This window comes from Peromyscus eremicus, chromosome 5 (genome assembly GCF_949786415.1).
Source record: "Peromyscus eremicus chromosome 5, PerEre_H2_v1, whole genome shotgun sequence".
NCBI classification, from domain to species: domain Eukaryota; kingdom Metazoa; phylum Chordata; class Mammalia; order Rodentia; family Cricetidae; genus Peromyscus; species Peromyscus eremicus.
Window position 1 is genome coordinate 126,059,867 of NC_081420.1, and position 21,245 is coordinate 126,081,111.

Genomic DNA, 21,245 nt, shown 5'->3' on the forward strand with positions numbered 1-21,245 from the left:
TAGCCTGAAAATAATAGTACCTCTACCCTGAAAATTGATAATAATAATAATGTTAGTTTAAAAAGAGTTTTGATGAAAAAAATAAAACAAGGAAGTGTCACATAGCTAGAACACATGAGTTTCTATTAAGGAGCCTTAATAGAAATAGACTGTGGCTTAGGATAATGATTAAGAAAAACAATTGAGTCCAAGTAGCTCAGCTAGTTTAAATTCTTTTAATCTTAGTGTTGGGAGATGTGTTCACACGTTTCTGGATACATCATGTCTGAAGCAAGCTTTGAAAATAACCAAAGTTAGACTAAGATGTTTTGTCAAATAGCTTTGAGGTGAAAAACTCAAGAAGACAATCTAAAGTTTGAGAAAGGCACAGAGCTGAGTGAGGAACTCCTTCAGATAAGGGAACAAACAGAAAGCAGCCCAATTATTACCAGCTGATGCAATTTTCTTGCTAGGATTGGTTGGTGACCAAAGGTGGTGATTAATTCCTTATACTCATTTCTACCCTCAATCTCCTGATATGGAAAACCATTGATGAGTGGGTATGCACCCTAAAGGTTTAAAGTAGAGCTGGCTGATTCTGTTTCATCCATAAAAGTTTAGGTTTATGATTCCTTTAAGATTCCTTATAAGATTACCTTTCAAGATAAGTAACAAAGTAATTGGCCCTTTCTTCGTAACTGCAAAATGCAGCCTGCCAGTAAAAGTCCTGACTGAGAAGAATATCTTGCTTGCCCACATGGCTAGTCTATAACAGGTTGCTTGGGTATGAATGTATATGGATTCTTGGGATAATTTGTTTTTCACCTGTAATACGTAAAATGTTTAATCATATAAGGGATATGGAAAACTTGCTACTTTTTACTTGTATTCATTGTAATAACTCACTTGAGAAACAATGTAACCACTGTGTAATTTTTATTTTACAGAATTTGCATTTGAAAATTCTGAAATTACAAAATGCCTGAAAGATTTTGCTGGGGTATATAAGCTGTAAGGGAAAGAATACAGATAGAGTTAAAATGGGTTAGAAGGAAAACATTAAGAATGAGAGAGAAGGAAAATATCAGAGAGTTAGGAGAACATCCAGAGAGTAGAAGGAGAAGGAAAATATTCAGAGAGACAAAACAGCCATTTCTGCATAGTGATAAGAAAAGAGAATATAGAACACAGAATGAAGAACACAGAAGAATAAAGGAAACCATCAAGAGAGAGTGTGAGTGTCTTTTTCCCTAACCCCCTCAGATAGAAAACTCTAGCACTCACTGACTGTGGATTTCTCTTTGAGCCCTGTGTTGCTGGAGGCTGGTCCCCCAAGGCAGTGATGCCTATGTAGCCCAGGGTAGTCTCTTTCAACTTGCTTCCTACAGATTCCTTAGTATTGTGATTACAGGCATGAGTCACATAGTCATTTCCAATTTCCTGTGTCCCCTGTGTTCTTCTGACATTTTGAAAATTTCTTTAAATATGTTTTACTCTCAGTCTACCAGTTGCCAGAAGTCTTCATTATTATTTTTCATTGCATTTGAAAATTCTGTAAGATATGTATCAATCTATTTTTTTTCTGGAAAAATACAATAGTGTAGTAATAACAAAATTTATAGACTCATTTCTACCATACTCTATTCTCATTCTAGAGATAACTCAAATGTTTGATGTACATCTCTTAGGTCACCTTTTAAAGATATTTATTTTGAATTATGTGTATGAGTGTGCGGGGGTATGTGCATGTGAGTGCAGGTGCCTGTGGAGGTCAGAGATATCAGATCCCTTGGAGCTGGAGTTACAAGTGGTTGTGAGCCACCCAGTACAGCTGCTGGGAAACAAACTCAGGACATTTGGAAGAGAAGCATGTGCTCTTAACATCTGTGCCAGCCCCCTCAAATCACTTTTGGCACTCTAACTAGCACATCTATGTACATGATGACCACACACGTGCTACACATAAATGGGTTATCTGTGCAGTATTATTTTCAGTATAGTTTTTACTGACAACTACTCATACTCTGATGGTCATAGCAGTATTTCTCATAACAGCCAAAAGGTTCAAAAACTCAAGTAAGTGTTCATCAGTGGTGAGATGAATAAATGAAATAGGTTACATTCATTCAATAGAACATTATCCAACCTTAAAGAGGAATGGAATTTCAATATACTTTATTTATGTTAATGAACCTTAAAGACATTATGCTAACAGAAAAGTAATATGTTGTAATTTCACTTATATCATATTCTTACAGTGGTTAAATTCACAGGGGCAGAAAGCAGAATGCTAGTAGCTAGGGACTTGGTAGTGTGAAGAACAGGAAATTATTTTTGAATGAGGACAGCATTTTACTTTGAGATCACAGAAATTTTCTGAAGATGGATATTGTGATGACATATGACATTTATGAGCTAGGTGACTTTTGGGGAAGTTGATGTTTCTGTATTTTATGTTGTCATATTTAAAGGTGGAAAAATAATAGAAGCTTCTACATGAAAACATAAGACTAAATTAAATAATTCATGTATGGCATTTAGCAAGATGCCATCACATGAGAAATGACGAAGAAACAGTAGCTTTGGGGCTGGGGATGTGGGTTAGACATAGAGCATTTGGCTAGTACGCACAAGACCATATAGATCACAAAAATAACTATTGTTGTTGGGTGTAGTGCTCATCTTAGAAAATCAGTGACATACTCCAGACTTTCTGGAGCTATCACATTAGAAAGGACAACAGGATGATGGGATGATTAAGTAGGCCTTCAGGTATCTATTTATGATCTTTATATAAGGAAATATAGCCACCAAACACCATCTATGACAACAAAAGCAGGAATCAGGGACTGAAAGGAACTTGAGGATGGGAGCCAGAAAAGATGACAAAAGAACCCAAGAAATAAAGTCAATGGTGGCCAATCGATTCTAGTATTAACCTTTATGAAACAAAAAGTTGAGCAATAGGAACCTAGAGATGCACAGCTGTAGGGAGCGAGTGAAGCCCTGAGTGAATGTATGTTGTTGACATGGGCATGGCCCATGTGATTTTTCCTTTCCATGGAACCATGTCTGTTGGTGTCCTACCACTAACATTATACAAACTAAGCAGATTGTATTGATATATATTTATATAATATGTGTACACACACACACACACACACACACACACACACACACACACACATAACAACAAGTAAAGACAAAGACCATGAATTTGAGAGAGACAAACATGGGTTGTACATGGATTGGAGGGAGGAAAGGGAAAGGGGAAATGATAGAGTTATACTTAATTTCCAAAAGTATTTCAAAAGGTGTACAAAACAAGATAAGAAGTATAAACACAGATGTTTACTATATGTCACACACTAAGGGCTTCATATGTATTAACTCAGTGCCCCTATGAGGTGTAAAGATTTTTCTTACCCCTATTTCCTTTTCTTGTACAGAGGTGTTCAAGCAACCTGGCCACATAGGTATGTAATGGCAAAACTTGGATTTTCATCCAGGTGTCCTGGCTCTGAGAACTCTATGTACTAACCACTCTCATATATTGACTCCAAAGTCATAATTTCTGAAAAAAAAATACATGCCAGAACATGACTGCTAAATTAATACAAGATTTTAGCAGTGAACATTTATTTTGAAAGTATAATGTTTAAAACAGCTAAAGCAGACTACGTAAGAATAATCTGTTTTTGCCTATCATGGTTCTAGCAAGAAAGGTCTCTGAAAAAGTGACTATGGAGGATGATGCTAAGGCATTGGTATAGAAATGGATGAACATTTAAGTTGACTTTTGTATAGTCTGTTTCATTTAGCCAAATGTTCTGAATTAGAATAACAAAGGGCATTATAGTCTACACTTGAAAAGTTTTAAAAATATGTATTTTATTATTTTTAATTATGTGTGTGTTTGTGAGTACAGGTACCTGAGGAGGCCAGCAGAGAGCATGAGGTCACCTAGGCTTGAATTACAAGCAGTTTTGAACTGCTTGATGTAGGTTCTGTGAACCTAGCTTGGGTCCTCTGCTCCTTTGCAAAAGTAGTATGTGATCTTAACCACTGAGGTTGAAAGCAGAATCAAATAAAGAAACATGGTTAGACATGGTGGCACACACCTTTAATCCCAGCTCTTGGGCAGCAGAGGCAGGCAGATCTCTGTGAGTTTGAGGCCAGCCTGGTCTACAACAGAGAGAATTTCAGTCCTGCCAGGACTACATAGTGAGACCCTGTCTCATAAAAACAAAACCAAAAGAAAGAAAAAAATCAGTTTAGACCTGGAAAATTGTATATTATTTCCACATTAGTATGCTACACATTTTTACTGTAAGTTAAAACATACTTAGAACAAGAAATAATCAGTCAGCAGAAAAACCTATTTATTTATTTATTTATTTATTTATTTATTTATTTATTTATTTATTTATTTATAGGCAGGGTTTCACTGTGTAACTCTGGCAGGCATGGAACTTGCTATGCAGATCAGACTGTTCCTGAACTTAACAGAAATCTGTATATTTCTACCCTCCAATGCTGGGATGAAAGGTGAGCACAAAAACTCTGGGCAAACGTGTTTCTAATTTTAGAATTCTGTATGATTGGGAACTCCTGGGTATCAGATAACAATGGCAGTCATGTGGGTCTACAAAATCTTCCAATATTCCCTCCAAAACTAATGCAGAGCAACCAGAAGAGAAAAATAAAACTACAGAAAGTCATGCCCTTACAATAATTTGAAGAGAGAGAATAGCCCAACTTCAAAATAAATCTGAGTAAAAGGAGAAATAAATACCAAATTTAATGTGTTATTGCTCATATTCCTCCATTCCTCTCACTTGCCTTTTTACAAGGCTTTGTGGGGAAGGGAAAACAGAAGAGAAATAATAAACATCTAATGGACCCATTACTAGAAAGTTATAAAGCTCATCCTAATTTTAAAAAATCTAAATGGGGTTGGGGATTTAGCTCAGTGGTAGAGCGCTTGCCTAGCAAGTGCAAGGCCCTGGGTTCGGTCCTCAGCTCTGGAAAAAAAAAATCTAAATGAATCTGTGCGTGCGTGCGTGCGTGCGTGCGTGCGTGCGTGTGTGTGTGTGTGTGTGTGTGTGTAGATGGACTTTCTTTTCTGCCACTAGCCCCAAATAATGACACAGAGCCTTCTTATTAATTATGAAAGCTCAGCCTATAGTTCAAGCTTGTTCCTATCTAGCTCTTATAGCTTAAATTAACCCATTTCTATTAATCTACATTCTATCACATGGTGTTACCTCTCTTCTATCTTGCAGCTCCTCTTTCTCTCTTTCTGCTGACATTTCCTGTGTGCCTAGATTCTCCTCCTCTTCCTTTCTCTCTCTGGAAATCCTGCATATACCTCCTGTCTAGCTATTGGCTGCTTTTTATTACACCAATCATAGCAAATACGTCTTCACACAGTGTATAGATATCCCACATTTTTTTGTGTGTGTGTGTATGAAAGAGATTTAAAAGCACATGTAATTTGAAGGTGCAATGTTTGAAATAGATAGTTTATGAGAAAGAAAAAGTAAAATCAATGGAGAAGCTGTTTTGGCAAATCAGTGTTGGTTGTGGGGAGCCAAAATTTGTGTCCAAATCAAGAAAAGAGATATGGACACGTGGTTTGGGGATCTGGCTCAGTGACAGAGCAGTTCCCTAGTGTGTGTGAATCTGGATTAAACCCTCAGTGCTTTGGGGAGAGAGGAAAGGAAAGAGGAACACAATACAAAAGAACACACAGACTTAAGAAAAGCAAAAAATAAGACAAACAGGAAGAGAAAGAAGTAATTAAGAGCCAAAAAACTTACATTTTTGGTTGTGAGCCTTTAATGGTTGAGCCATCCCTCATCAGGGAGATGCAAATCAAAACGACTCTGAGATACTATCTTACAGATACTGATACATCTGTCAGAATGGCTAAGATCAAAAACACTGAAGACAGCTTATGCTGGAGAGGATGTGGAGCACAGGAACACTCCTCCACTGTTGGTGGGAGTGTAAACTTGTACAGTCACTTTGGAAATCAATATGGTGCTTTCTTAGAAAATTGGGAATCAACCTCCCTCAAGACCCAGCTATACCACTCTTGGGCATATACCCAAGGAATGCTCAATCATACCACAGGGACACATGCTCAACTATGTTCATAGCAGCATTATTTGTAATAGCCAGAACATGGAAACAACCTAGATGCCCTTCAACTGAAGAATGGATAAAGAAAACGTAGTACATATACACAATGGAGTACTACTCAGCAGAGAAAAACAATGACATCATGATGTTTGCAGGCAAATGGATGGAACTAGAAAATATCATCCTGAGTGAGATAACCAAGACTCAGAAAGACAAACATGGTATGTACCCACTTATAAGTGGATACTAGATGTAAAGCAAAGGATAACCAGACTACAACTCACAACTGCAGGGAGGCTACCTAGTAAAGAGGACCCTAAGAAAGACACACGGATTGCCCAGCGACAGAGAAATGGATGAGATCTACATGAGCAAACTGGGGGTAAGGGGGGGCGGGTAATGGAGGGCAAGGGTGGGGGAAAGAGAGCCTAGGGGAGCGGGAGATCCCAGCTGGATCAGGAACAGAGTGGGAGAACAAGGAAAGAGATACCATGATGAATGAAGACCCCACGGGAATAGGAAGAAGCAGATTGCTAGGGAGGTCCCCAGAAATCTACAAAGATACCTCCACAATAGACTACTGGCAATGGTCGAGAGAGTGTCTGAGCTGACCTACTCTAGTGATCAGATGGCTGAACACCCTAACTGTCATGATAGAATTCTCATTCAGTGACTGATGGAAGCAGATGCAGAGATCCATGGCCAAGCCCCAGGTGGAGCTCCAGGAGTGCAATCGGCGAGAGAGAGGAGGGATTATATGAGCAAGAGATACTGAGACCATGATGGAAAAAGCACAGGGACAAATAGCCAAACTAGTGGAAATGCATGAACTGTGAACCAGTAGCTGAGGAGCCCCCATGGAACTGGGCTAGGTCCTCTGGATAAGTGAGACAGTTGATAACTTGAACTGTTTCGGAGGACCCCAGGGACCTGTCCTTGGTGTATGAGCTGGCTTTTTGGAACCTAGGGCCTATGCTGAGACACTTTGTTCAGCCTTGGTGTAGGGAGGAGGGGACTGGACCTGCCTCAACTGAATCTACCAGGCTGGGCTGACTCCCCAGGGGAGACCTTGCCATGGAGGAGGTGGGAATGGGGGTGGTTTAGAGGGGAAAGCTGGGGGGTGGGAGGAGGGAGGACAGGGGAATCTGTGGCTGATATATAAAATTAAATTAATTATAAAATAAAAATATTTTTAAAAGAGCCGAAGAACAATTGATAAAATGAAACAAAAATTAGTATGTATGTTGAAAATATTAATAAAACTTATTAACTTCTGGCTAAAAAACAGAGGAGACTAGGTATCTGGACTTGACTGTACTGACAGAGGAGGGAGCCATTAAAGTAGGAATCTTGAAGAATAACATTACCACAAAATGAACAACAAAAATGACTATCAGACTCATATAGAATATTGCTGAGAGGTAACTGTTGTAGCACCAGATACTTAAAATAGAAAAGAGGAAAGAACTCAATGGTTTGATTGCCTCAGAAAATGAAACACTGTCCTTTAACAGATAGGAATGAAGCAACAAAGTGATATTCTGCTCTACTCATAGCTCAGCCATCGCTGGAGAAGCTTCCTCCTACAACAGATGGGGATGAATACAGCTGGACAAGGTGCAGGGTGTGAGAGACTTTGTAACAGCTGGTCCTAAATGGAATGCCTCTATCAATTTCTTCCCCGCAAGGCTCAGGGAACCCTATGGAAGAAGAGGCAGAAAAATTGTAAGAGCCAAAGGGGATGGAGGACACCAAGGAAACAAGGCAGGATTGATGCGTGTGTGAACTCAGAGTGTGTGGCAGAAGGCACAGGATCTGCTCAGGTCTTCACCTGGTGGGTCGCAACTCTGAGAGGGGAAATAGGCACAAGCCCCCATCCCTAACCCAGAATCTATCTCCAACCAATAACTGCTCACAAATGAAAATTTAGTTTTCTCCAAGGGAGTCTCACTGGGGAAACAAACCACTCTTAAGGGGAGGTCCCATGTCCAACACAAAACGAACTTAATTGTATTTTTTCTTACCCTATAGGTCTTTTGCTTATATATTATTGTTTCTGATTTTGTGTTTTTAGGGGATTTCTGTGTGTGCCAATGTGTGTGTCTCCATGTGTATCTGTGTTTCTTGTACTTTTTCTTTGGCTCTTTGTTTTTCTGTTCATTTGTTTGTTTTGTCCTGATCAGGTTTATTTGTTTTTATTTAATCTTATTTTATTTCCTCCCTCCCTCCCTCTCTCCCTCTCCTCTTTCTTTCTTTCTTTCTTTCTTTCTTTCTTTCTTTCTTTCTTTCTTTCTTTCCTTCTTTCTTTCAGATGCTTGTTTGTTTTCTAATGAGGAAGAGCAAGAAAGAATGTAGATTTGGAGAGGTGGGGAGGATCTGGAAAGAGTTGGAAGAGGGCGACCATAATCAGAATATATTGTATGAAAGAAAATCTGCTTTCAATAAAAAAAAAAAACAAAGTTAAAAAACCCTAACTATTTCAAGGCACATTTAATTTAATTTCAATAGATCAATATGAAAGCTACTCCCCATGGAACACCAAAGACAATGCTGTTTACCATGTGCCTACTGAATGAGATGGTTTATTGAATAATGGAATGAGTCTCATCACAACCAATACCTTACACAATCTAGTTGTGAAATGGATGCTTAAAATGCTCTAAACAGTTTAAACCTGAAGTTTAAGACCACACCTTCACATTATCACATTCCTCAGTTACAGTTACTTACAGTTTCCACAAGCATTCAAAGAACAACATGATTTATATGAACCCCATGGATTTAAGGCTCCATTATGTAATATAGAGCTCAGAGCTAAATGCAGAAATAGATCTGCTACTTGTACTACTGGTAGCTATAACTTGATTGTCTCATGACTATTAGAAGCTGGTTGTAAATGTACATGTAAACCCTTTAAAAGCAAAATTCACCTCATTTGAGTTTTGACCCAGTAGTCAACAGTCAGTCCACAGTCTTTTTTTCTTTTTCTTTTCTTTCTTTTTTTTTTTGGTTTTTCGAGACAGGGTTTCTCTGTGTAGCTTTGCGCCTTTCCTGGAACTCACTTTGGAGACCAGGCTGGCCTCGAACTCACAAAGATCCGCCTGCCTCTGCCTCCCGAGTGCTGGGATTAAAGGCGTGCGCCACCACCGCCCGGCCAGTCCACAGTCTTATTGGCATAACTGATGTGCACTATCTCCAAGTCACTATGCTCAAGGTTAAGAGCAGTGAATTTTCCATTTTTACATTTTACTGGAATTTTACATGCTTAATTCATGATTTAACATCTCTAGATTTTCAATCCTCCAAACTGAAGACACGGTGTGCCATACATGTAAGAATTCTTTTTCTCCCTCTGTTATCTTCAGAAACATTTCTCAAGGAGGGAGTTTTTCAAAGGTGGACTCTTCTCCATCTGAAACAGGGGGAAGAGAAAGAAGCTGAAATGTAAGGTTAATCTGGGAAGTTTTACATTAGCCGATATAATCTGGCAGTATAAGAATGTGGCTTTTTTAGCTCTAAAAGTCTGAGTCTTGGTGTTGAAATGAGTCTTTGGCTGTCCCACCACAGCTTTCTCCATGTGGGATTTTCAGGGCAGCCAAGGCTGGGAGTATGATTTGCTTACCTATCAGGTAGAAACAAACTTTCAGGCACTCAGGTCATTTTAGGCTTCTTCGAGTTTGTCTTTAGCCTGTTGCACTTGACCTTTTATTTTTAGGAAAAACAAGCTGATCACTGGGCATACCATCTGTGATTTCAGTGGGGCCACACTTGGCTGCTGGATTTGCTTGAGGTACTAGATTTGAGAGGTACACTCCTATGCCTCCTCTTCCTTGGTTGCTAGTCACACAATAAGAATGTTTTCCCTGTGTAAGACTCCTGCTGTTGCTGTTTTGGTTTTTCTTCAGATTCCTTTAAGCCAGTCACATCATTTGAGTGGACATCATTTCATGATGTTTCCATCTTAGAATTAACTCATCTCATGCCATAACTTTGAACTCTGTTTCACTTAGATGGACCTTTTTGGGAAGTTCTTCATTGGTCACCTTGAACTCTTTCCAGCCCAGGATTGCTTGGGGACTGTCAGTCACATAGGTGGAGGACACTCAGCCACTGTCCCTCCCTCTCTCCTGCCACAGCGGCCCTGGTGCTGGTCTTTACTTGCAGGTCTTACAGACATACCTAGAGCCACACAATTTTAAGGATGAGGTTTTTGAATTTGTTTGATTTCTGGAATTGGCTCTCTAGCCTCAGTAGATCTAAAGATGCTGGGACTGGAAGAAGGACTTAGTGATAAAATGCCAGCTTAGTAGATATGAGACTCTTCATTTTATCTTGTAATATCATCACCAAAAAAACAAACAACAAAGCTAAACAAAAACACCAAACAAATCCATTTATTAAAAAGCAAAGATAGCTTCACATGGTGGTGCACACCTGTAGTCCTAGTACTCAGGAAACTGAGGCAGGAAGGATAGGGTTTAGCTAAAGCCCAGCATCGACTACATGGTAAGTTCCAGGCCACACAGGTCTACATAGAGGGATCTCATCTCAAAAAGCCAACAATCAATAGGAAAGGAAGAAAGAAGTTAATCAGGTATGAAGATGTTTTTTTAACATTTTTGGAAATTTAATGATTATATCGATTATATATTATAATGATTATATTATATATTTTAATTTTCCTGGACAAAATGGTAAAAGGTAACAAAACTTCAGGGGCTTGGGTTCTTAGCTAAAGTATCAATAATAACCTAAAAGCTTCTGTGTGCCCTGAAGAAGAGCCTTATACCCAATAGTCCCTCAATGACTCAACTTTTTCCCAATAGACTCCCCCCCTTAAAGGTTCTGTGAACTCCAAATAGTGTCATAGCCTGAAGATCAAACCTTCTGAACAAGGTTCTTTAGAGCACATTCCAGATCAAAACCATAATGCTCCCTAAAAGAAGAAAAAGTCAGTTTTCCTCCCAGGATCCCAAGTGACCTATTCTCTTCCATAGCCATCAGACCTATACACCAAACGTTTCTAGTTCTCCACCTGCAGACCCATGTCAAGGTAGAGTCCCCTCCCCCTCTTTTTAAAAAAAAATTTCTGGGATCACATGACTATGTCTGATCAATGAGCTTTCAGTGGAAATGAATTCTATGATGTAATGGCCAGTGCAGATGTCTCTAATGCCGCACTGCCCAGACAGTGACCACTGGCTACATGAGGTTATTAGTCTTACATGTATTTTAACACTTGGGCTCTAGAGATAAGTCAGTTGGTAAAGTAACTTGTCTTGTGAGCACAAGGACCTGAGTTCAATTCCCACAGCAGCGCTCACCTGTAATCCCAGCTGAGAGTTGTGGTGGGGGAGGGGAGTTGGGGGGTGGGGGCCCATGTTTGCAGACAGGCAGGTTCTCAGGGCTCAATGGCCACTCAGTCTTGTCTACTCAGGGAGTTCCAGGCCAGTGAGAGACTATGTCTCAAAGAAATGAAGTAAATGGTAACTGAGAAACAGCACCCAAGGCTGACCTCCACATGTATGCTTAACATGTGGATATACTCATGTGAACACACATGTCTTAGTTAGGGTGACTGTTGCAGTGAGGAAACACCATGACCAAAAGCAACTTGGGGGAGGAAAGGGCTTATTTGGCTTATGCTTCCACATCACTGTTCATCATCAAAGGAAGTCAGGGCCCGAACTCAAACAGGGCAGGAACCTGGAGGCAGGAGCTGATGCAGAGGCCATGGAGGGGTACTGCTTACTGGTTTGTTCATCGTGGCTTACTCAGCCTGCTTTCTTATAGAACCCAGGACTACCAGCCCAGGGATGGCGCCACCCACGATGGACTGGGCCCTCCCCCATCAATCACTAATTAAGAAAATGTTCTACAGGCTTGTGTATGGTCTGATTTTAAGGAGACATTTCCTTAACTGAGGTTCCCTCCTCTCAGATGACTTTAGTTTGTGTCAATTTGACATAAAATTTAGCCAGGACACTCACATATGCATTCACATGCATACAAACAAAAATAAACCAAATTTAAAATGTGAGTTTTATTGTTTTGTTTTGTTTTGGCTTTTGTTTGTTTGTTTATATTTGTGGCAGGATCTCACTATGTAACCCTGATGAGCCTGAAACTCACTGTGTAGACCAGGCCAGCCTAGAACTCACAGAGGTCTGCCTGCATCTGCCTCCCAAGTGCTGGGGTTAAAGGCATGTACCACCATGCCTGGCTTAAAATGTGTTGTTAGTTTAAAAAAATATATATTTGTCCGGGCAACACCAATAGCCATGTTGGTGTGGAAGGGGAAGTTCATGAAGCCTTAACCCTAGACAAAGAACTACAGACTGCTTAGGAATGCTGAGAGCAGGAAAAACAGTCTCCCCAAGGGAAGAGAACACAATTTGTTATCCATTCCCAAGTGGTCAGCCCTGAAAACTTATACATACAAGAGATATTACACAGACTGAACAGGTTGTGTTTACATATGTAGATATATTTAGGAACACATATGTATATATACACACATATATATGTAACAACAATTAAAGAAAAAGAGGCCATCTATTTGAAAGAGAGCAAAGAGGGGTACATGGGAAGATTTGAATGGAGGAAAGGGAAGGGAGAAATGATGTAATTATAGTATAATCTCAAAAAATGTTTAAGAAAAGAAAAAGCAAAATGACTGACATTTATTTTTTATCTTTTTTTACTTTTTTAATTAAGAAAATATTTTTATTCATTTTATACACCAATCAAAGATTACCCTCTTCCCTCCTCCTGCTCTCCCAGGCTCCCCCTCCCAATCCACCCCTTACTCCCCCCAACTCACCTACTCCCCCCTCACAAGAAGGCAAGGCCTCCCATGGGGAGGCACATCCAGTAGAGGCAAGTCCAAGCCCCTCCCCCTGCCTCAAGGCTGCAGGAGTTGTCCCATCATAGGTAGTAGGCTCCAAAAAGCCCACTCATGCACCAGAGATGGATCCTGATCCTACGGGGGGGGGGGGCAAGCAAATCAAGCTACACAGTTGTCTCGCCATGCAGAGGGCCTAGTCCAGTTCCGTGCAGGCTCCACAGCCATTGATCCAACTTTCATGAGTTTCCACTAGTTTGGTTTAGTTGTCTCTGCAGGTTTCCCCATCATAATCCTGATGCACTTGCTCATAGAATCCCTCCTCTCTCTATTTGACTGGACTCCTGGAGCTCCGCCTGGTGATTGGCTGTGGATCTATGCATCTGCTTCCATCAGTCACTGGAGAAAAGTTCTGTGATGACAGTTAGGGTATTCACTGATCTGATCACTGGGGTAAGCCAGTTCAGTTCAGGCACCCTCTCCACTATTGCTAGTAGTCCAAGCTGGTGGGTCATCCTTGGGGATTCCTGGCAACTTACCTAGCAACGGGTTTCTCTCTATCCCCATGATGCCTCCCACTATCATGGTATCTCTTTCATTGTTTTCCCAATCCACCCCTGTTCCAGCTTGACCATCCCATTCCCTTACCTACCCTTACCCCTATCCCCTACCCTCTATTGCCCACCCAACCTACAGAATGGGAAAAGATCTTCACCAACCCCACATCTGACAAAGGTCTGATCTCCAAAATATATAAAGAACTCAAGAAACTAGACATCAAAATAATGAACAATCCAATTAAAAAAAATGGGCTACAGAGATAAACAGAGAATTCTCAAAGGAAGAATTTAAAATGGCCAAAAGACATTTAAGGAATGTCTTAGCATCCTTAGTCATCAGGGAGATGCAAATCAAATGACTTTGAGATACCATCTTATACCTGTCAGAATGGCTAAGATTAAAAACACTGAAGACAGCTTATGTTGGATAGAATGTGGAACAAGGGGAACACTCATACACTGTTGGTGGGAGTGCAAACTTGTACAGTCACTAATTGGGAATCAATCTTCCTCAAGACCCAGCTATACCACTCTTGGTCATATACCGAAGGAATACTCAATCATACCACAGGGACACATGCTCAACTATGTTCATAGCAGCACTATTTGTAATAGCCAGAACATGGAAACAACCTAGATGCCCTTCAACTGAAGAATGGATAAAGAAAATGTGGTACATACACAATGGAGTACTACTCAGCAGAGAAAAACAATGACATCATGATGTTTGCAGGCAAATGGATGGAACTAGAAAATATCCTGAGTGAGGTAACCCAGACTCAGAAAGACAAACATGGTATGTACCCAGTCATAAGTGGATACTAGATGTAAAGCAAAGGATAACCAGACAACAACCCACAACTCCAGAGAAGCTAACTAACAAGGAAGACCCAAAGAGGGATGCATCATGGATTGCCCTGGGAAGGGAAAATAGATGAGATCTCCATGAGTAAACTGGGGATGATTGACATTTATTTTTAAATTACATGTAAGTACGTCTGTGAGTTAGCATGTGCACATGAGTGCAGTACCAGTGGAGGCCAAAAGAGGGCATCGGCTCTCCTGGAGCTGGCATCACAGGCTGCTGTGGTCTGCCCTGTGTGGGTATTGGAACTGGACTCAGATCCTCTGCAAGAGCAGGAAGCACTCCTAACCACTGGGCATCTCTCCAGCCCTAATGTGTTTTTCAGTCATAAAAGTCACATCTCAGGGTTGGAAAGATGGCTCAATGGTTAAGTGCACTGGCTGCTCTTCCAGAGGACCTGAGTTCAATTCCCAACACCCACATGGCACCTCACAACTGTCTGTGACTCCAGTTCCAGGGGATTCAACATGCTCACACAGATGTGCATGCATGTCAAGCCAATGCACATAAAATAAAAATAAATAAATCATTAAAAAAGTCACATTTCTACTCAAAACCCACATGTGACTAAATAAGTAAATAAATAAATAAGAAGAAAATATTTTTTTAAAGGCCAGAGAGGTGGCTCAGCAGATAAAGGTGTTTTCTGTCAGGCCTCATGATCTAGTTCAATTCCTGGTATCCACATGTAAAGAAAGAACCAACTCAAGCCTCAAGTTGTCCTATGACCTACACATACACACACCCCCCCCACACACACACACGCACACACACACACGTGCACACAGCCCCCACCCCTGCCACATATAATTAAACATCATTTATGTATTTCTTAAAAAGAACTTTTAAAACACACCCACGTGTCTTATAGGTGTGTTTTAAAGTAGCTGCTTATAGGACTACACAGGTAAGGTGCGTTATTCTGGAACATTCTCTTGAACAGCAAGCTCCCCCTGGAGCAAGCATTTTTACTGCATAGGAAATGCAGCAAAGCTCCAGATGGCAAGGGATCCTTCAGACTGCCTCTATGTGTAAATGCCATGGAGAGGTCCCTGTTGACTCTGAAGGATGTGTTGGGACGTGTTGGGATGTGTTGGGTAAGTGAGAAGACAGCTTCCATAGTGTCAGACCCACAAAAACTTCAAGTCTGTCACACAGGCTTCATCTGCAGTGTGCCCACTGAAGACCTCAGACCTTCCTACACCATCTGCTGTGATTTGGACAGCAGAGTTCAAGTTTGATCTCTGAGATCAGTATGTAGGGGGTGATGGGAAAGCAGAGCTTAGCTGGGGTTCTTTGGGGGTCACTGTCCTTGAAAGGAACTAAGGTAGGACTCATGGGATGCTGGTGAGGTCTTACCAGTATAGACTGTAAAAGAATAAGCCTGGTGGATGGAGAGATGGCTCAGTGCTTAAAAGCACTGGCTGCTTTTGGAGAAAACCTGAATTCAGTTCCCAGCACTCTGGGTGGCTCATAACCACATAAAAACTCCAGCTCCAGGGGATCTGATGACTTCTTCTGGCTTCCACCAGCACTGAGCCCATATGGACCTAGAATGGTTGAACCTAGAAGTCTGGCTTAGTCCCCAGGGGGCACTATTGGGAAGTATGGGAGCCTCCAGAGGTGAGGCCAGGAGGAAAATGGGTTATGGGGAATTCCTTTTTCAGGGTTCAAAGCTTTGGAGAGCTTGATTGCTGCATGGACCTTCCAAAGCCCGAGACACAGGAAACTTTGGCTTATCTCATGTATTATATCAACCTGGGCTGGCGAACACACCTGCCTTGGGAGTCTTGTTATGCATGGAAAACTAAGTCTGCATCTATATATAAATAGCTGTGAATGCTACTCTGAGGCCAATTTCTTAAATCAGTTGTACAGTCTTCAAAATGGTGATTGACAAGGGGCTGCTATGCCTGGTTGATTCTCCTCTCTCCCCCCCTCCTCCCCGCCTTTCACAGTGCTCAGGCTGGAGCCAGGGTCTTGCGTATTCCAGAGAAGCACTCCATTGCCAGCACACCTTCGACAGCACAGCATTTTTAGCTGGAATTCCTGCACTGCAGCTCAGTGTGGTCCCACCCCTAAGAGATGAGGGAGCCAGCTGGCATGGGGGGGTGCTACCCGGGTCTGCGTCCTGTGCAAAGTAGACTTCTTAAAACCTGGACATAGTTTAGGCAAAGGAGAAAAGCTGACATGGAAGTTTGTCCAGGTGGTGACAACTGTGTTTGGCCACTAAGTCACAAATGTCAGTCGCTCTAAGTGTTTCACAGATACCAACTTGCTGAACCTCCCAGGGTCTGAGGCTGAAATAGATATGCAACATCTGTGTTCCACAGCCAGGGAACACTGCCCAAGTTCAAACCAGAAAGTCTGGCTCCAAGACTTGCACTTTAACTTTATTACTTGTATATATTTGTATGCTTATGTATTGGACACGTGGAGGGTGCAAGTGGAGGTCAGAGGAGACAACTGGGGAAATTGGTTCTCTCCTTCCACCGCGTGGGTTCTGGGGACAGTCATCAGGCTTGGTGGCAAGCTCCTTCACCCTCTGACCCATCTCTTCAACCCTAGTTTAACTTTATTTTTGAGACAGGGTCTCATGTAGCTCAGGCTGGTCCTAAACATGAAATCCTGTCACCTCAGCCTCCCAAACACTAAGGTAAAAGCCACGGTGGTCACTGAGGTGGCCACCATGCAGGCCCAGCATTTGTTCCCATAACCTCAGAGCTGTGTTAAAGGCTATCTGCTGGCAAAGGCCCTTTCTATACAATCTGCAGAAAAGATGTTGCTGGAATTTTGGGGTCCCTTCATGTTCGCCAAATGATACAGAGGAAGTTGGGGTTCCTCCTTGGTGTTATTAGCCTTATTAATAAAATAATTTAGGAGTGGGCTCAAACAGAAGTGTTTAAAAGAAAAACCAGGGTAGATCAGCTGCACACTTCAGCTGCTTCCTGGAGGAGAGAGTGGAGAGAGAAGGGAAAAGGCCATTTGAGCTGGCGTGGAGGGCAGCCACACGGCACGGAGGGATCTTTAGAGAGAGAGTAAAGAAACTCAAAATGTTGGTGAAAAAGCCCCAAGTGTTGAGGGAGGCATGCTTAAGAAAAGTTACACTTTTCTAGATAAAGCCTTCCCCTGGTCCCAGAAAGAGTATTTACGGACAACTGACCAGTGTATACAATAATGAGCAACCACTTCCTCCTCCTCCTAGATGACTACATCCTGAGACTACTTAACTGCAGAGATCTCCATGGAGACTACCCCCCACCCTCATGCAGTGCCCAGTAAACGCTGCCTTTCAAGGTTATGTAGTTGGTGCTCCAGCAGGTTGAGCTCAGATCCCAGCTTTTCTGTACACGTGTCTGTGTATCTGTCCTTCCTTTATTCCCTCATCATCCCAGTCAGGTTTCAGAACAAAGCCACACAGAACACAGTAGCCTAGACAATTTAGGAGCTCTGGGTTCAGTGAGAGTCTGGTCTCAAATGATAACTTGGACAGTGATGGTAGGAGATGCCTGACATTGTCTTCTGGTCTCACATGTGAAGACACGTGTGTGCACGCACCCGCACACCCCACCCCGCCACATTTACCCTGGGGTGGTAAATGAGCTCCGGCCTCATAGTGACCATCTTGGCAGTGTGCCTGCCAAATCCAGGGACCTCACAGCGCCTGAAGACACAAACAGGACAACACACTAGAGACACAGACAAGCAAAGTGACAGCAAGAGAGCCTGACAGCACTACCTCCAGGGGGTCAAGCCCCATCTGAGCCGTGTGTGGAGACAAGCAGAAGAGCTGAGATGCTGTGTTTGGGGGACTTGAGTGCATGTCACCCCACAGAGGAACCACAATGGAGTGACCTGCAGGCAGGCAGTGAAAGCCTTCTCTGTCTTTCTCTTTCTCCCTTCTCAGACATGGCCTCAGCCTTTGTGGCTGAAAGTGCTTTTCCTGGAGGCATCCATTTAAGAACATGTCTCAAAGAAAAAGCAAACCCAAATCTCCCCTTTTTAGACAGAAACAAGGGAAGGATGTAACTGGGCTTAAAACTGTGTTAAAAGGCAGCATGACTTGGGGCTGTGTGATATTGGGTAAGTGAATGACCTCTCTGATGTTGGTGTGCTTATGTGCAAAACAGAAAAGCCATTCTTACAGACTGGGTATCAGAAACATTCACTGTCTCCAGTCTCCTCATTAGTGACAAAAGTCTATTTGTTTATGTATAGGGGTGTGTGCACGTGTTCTCCTGTGTGTGTGTGGGGGGGTGAGTACATGCACACATGTGTACGTGGAGGTCAGAGGCTGATGTCAGTGTCTTCCTAAGTTGCTACCCACCTTCTGCTTTGAGAATGAACTTCGTCTCCTCTACTAGGCTGCCGGGCCAGAGAGCTCCAAGGACTGTCTCCCGCTCTTGGTCTGGGTTTGCAACCTTGCACTGCTGAGTGTGGCTTTCTGTGGGTTCTGAGGATCGGAACTCTGTCTCTGTGCGTGTGTAGCAGGTGCCTGACTGACGGAGGCCCTTCTCTGCCCATGCTTGCTTGCTTGTTGGTTTTGAGACAGTATCTCAAGTGACACCCCCCTCCTGCTGCCACGTCAGCCTCTGGCTCAAAGTACCTTTAGTTTTGAGACAGGGTCTCACTCTGTAGTCCAATCTGGCCTGGAACTCAGAATGTAGCCCAGCGAGGTCTCAAACTTCTGGCAATCCTCCTGCATCAGCGTGCCATGCTGAGATGATAAGTGTGAGTCACCACAGCCAGTTTTAGAGTAATTTTAATCACCAAAATGACTCCATTTTTCCAAAGTAAGTCTGGGATTTTTCATGTTAATCATGCATGCACACATTACATACATGCATATCTTTTCCTTGCGAGTGATAGGAATCCAGCCCTCTATCACGGTGCTGCATCTTCTCTTCTGGAGTTTTTCTCTAAAACTCGTATAATTTAGCACTGAAGAGATGACTCAGTGGTTAAGACACTTGCTGCTTTAGTCGGGGACTGTAGTTCAGATCCCGGCCCTATGTGGAGTTGTAGTCAGATTTTTCTTTGGACTGCCAACCCATAAATGATGACATGGAGACTTCTTATCAATTACAAAAGCTTGGACTTAGCCTAGGCTTGTCCCACTAGCTCTTACAACTTAAATCAACCCACTAATATTAATCTATGTCTTGCCTCATGGCTTTTTACCTTTCTTTCATTTTGTATGTCTGACTCCCTCTGTGTCTTGTTGGTGTCACCCTTGCATGTGCCTAAAATCATCCTGAGATCCTTCCTCCCTTTTCCCCAGAAGTCCCGCCTATCTCTCCTGCCTAGCTATTGGCCATTCAGCTTTCTATTACATCAGTCACAACAACATATCTTTACAATGGCAGACAGTGGCTGCTGCTGCAGCTGTGGTGGGGGCTGGGATGACCTGAATTGGTCTATGCTGCCTATCTGGGGTGGTGGGAGATTACCAAGGCTGTGTAGGGTGATGACCACACCACCTCATGGGTATTCTAAGTACTGTAACCAGTTTTAAGCAGAAATGAAGCCAGGTGCAGCATGGCTCAGAGGAAGGAAGGAAGAAGGGCTTTGGAGACTGGCTTCATCTGGTAAAGCCATGCATGCATAAGGAACTGACTTATACAAAAACCGTCAGACACAGTGGCACACACCTGTCATCCCAGCATGGGATGACAGAGACACCTGGACCACTAGAACTCAAAGGCTGGCCAGCCTGGCAGAATCTTCAAGCTCCATTCAGTAAGAGGCTTTGTCTCAAGAAATAAGGTGGAAAGTGATTGAGGAAGACTCTGGCCTCTGGCCGCCGATACACAGGCACACGTGTGCACATGCATCTTCATCCATTTGCACACACTCATGCACCATGTAGAAAGAAAAGGAAGGAAGCCACACATCCTCCCGGGAGTAGCCTGTGTTTATGGAGCTTGGGTAGCCCACCCCAAGCCTCCCAGTTGCCCTGCCACTGTCCTCAGTGAAGGACCCTGAAGCATAGATGGATGCCTGTGAGGTCTCCAGGGTGTCACAGTCCAGTGAGACTACTCAGGGTCTTAGCAATTGGGGAGGTCCTCACCCTGGGCTGGTAGGATCCAAGAATCCTCAAGAAACCCCCACTCCCCAACTCCAACAACCTCCCTGCCTGGGCTGCTGTCCAAGGTCTGCCTTTCCAGGCCAGTGTCTGAGGACTCAGAGGTTGGCTCCACCCACTGGTTAGATCAACTCTTTCTCATCAAGATGAACTTGGCCTTACCCAAGGGGTCAGAGTGAGCTGGCCTGTAGCTCTAAGCTGTATCATGCTGTGAAGACTGCCTGGATTGAAAGATCCCAGAATAGAACCTTCCTCCTTGGCTCTTCCTGAGGGTCCTCAGAGTGTATATGCTAACAACAGCAAGAAAAAGTAACCAGGAGTGCTCACACATATCTATATCCTAGCACTCAGGAGGCTGAAAGTTCCAGACCAGCCCGGGCTACACAGAAACCCTATCTCAGTAAAAAAGCAGTAATAATAATAATAATAATAATAATAATAATAATAATAATAACAACAACAACTAAATAATTCAACCCTATGCTAGAGCCTAAAGTGACCGCAGACAGCACAGGACACTCCTTTGCTGGCCATGGCCCCATCATTTCTGTCAATGTCAAATTTACCCTCTTTCTCTGGCCCAAGGACTGCTCATTATGGACTCTTTGGGAGAAGATAACACTGAATTAACCCATCTTATGTGGAGGGAAAGTGGCACCTGCACAGGGTGATATCTTTATGTTCCTCTGCAGGTTCTTGATCTTAGGGGAAATAGGACATCAACAGAGATAAATTCAGGCATAGGGGGAGGTCTTCCTGTAGCCA

General features: G+C 42.6%; 1 long non-coding RNA gene and 1 pseudogene across 2 annotated transcripts; one reads left to right on the forward strand and one right to left on the reverse strand.

Moving 5' to 3' along the window:
• The first annotated feature begins 1,041 nt into the window (after window positions 1-1,041).
• Window positions 1,042-9,020, forward strand: LOC131912009 (uncharacterized). Of its 2 annotated transcripts, XR_009379495.1 has the most exons (5): window positions 1,046-1,213; window positions 3,429-3,455; window positions 4,416-4,527; window positions 7,683-7,743; window positions 8,438-9,016. It is a non-coding gene; the product is annotated as an uncharacterized LOC131912009 (long non-coding RNA). The 2 variants fall into 2 exon arrangements; XR_009379496.1 differs by lacking the exon at window positions 3,429-3,455 and having other exon boundaries at window positions 1,042-1,213; window positions 7,641-7,743; window positions 8,438-9,020.
• A 496-nt stretch (window positions 9,021-9,516) lies between these two features.
• On the reverse strand, window positions 9,517-13,537 carry LOC131911160 (pre-mRNA-splicing regulator WTAP-like; annotated as a pseudogene).
• Window positions 13,538-21,245: the final 7,708 nt, after the last annotated feature.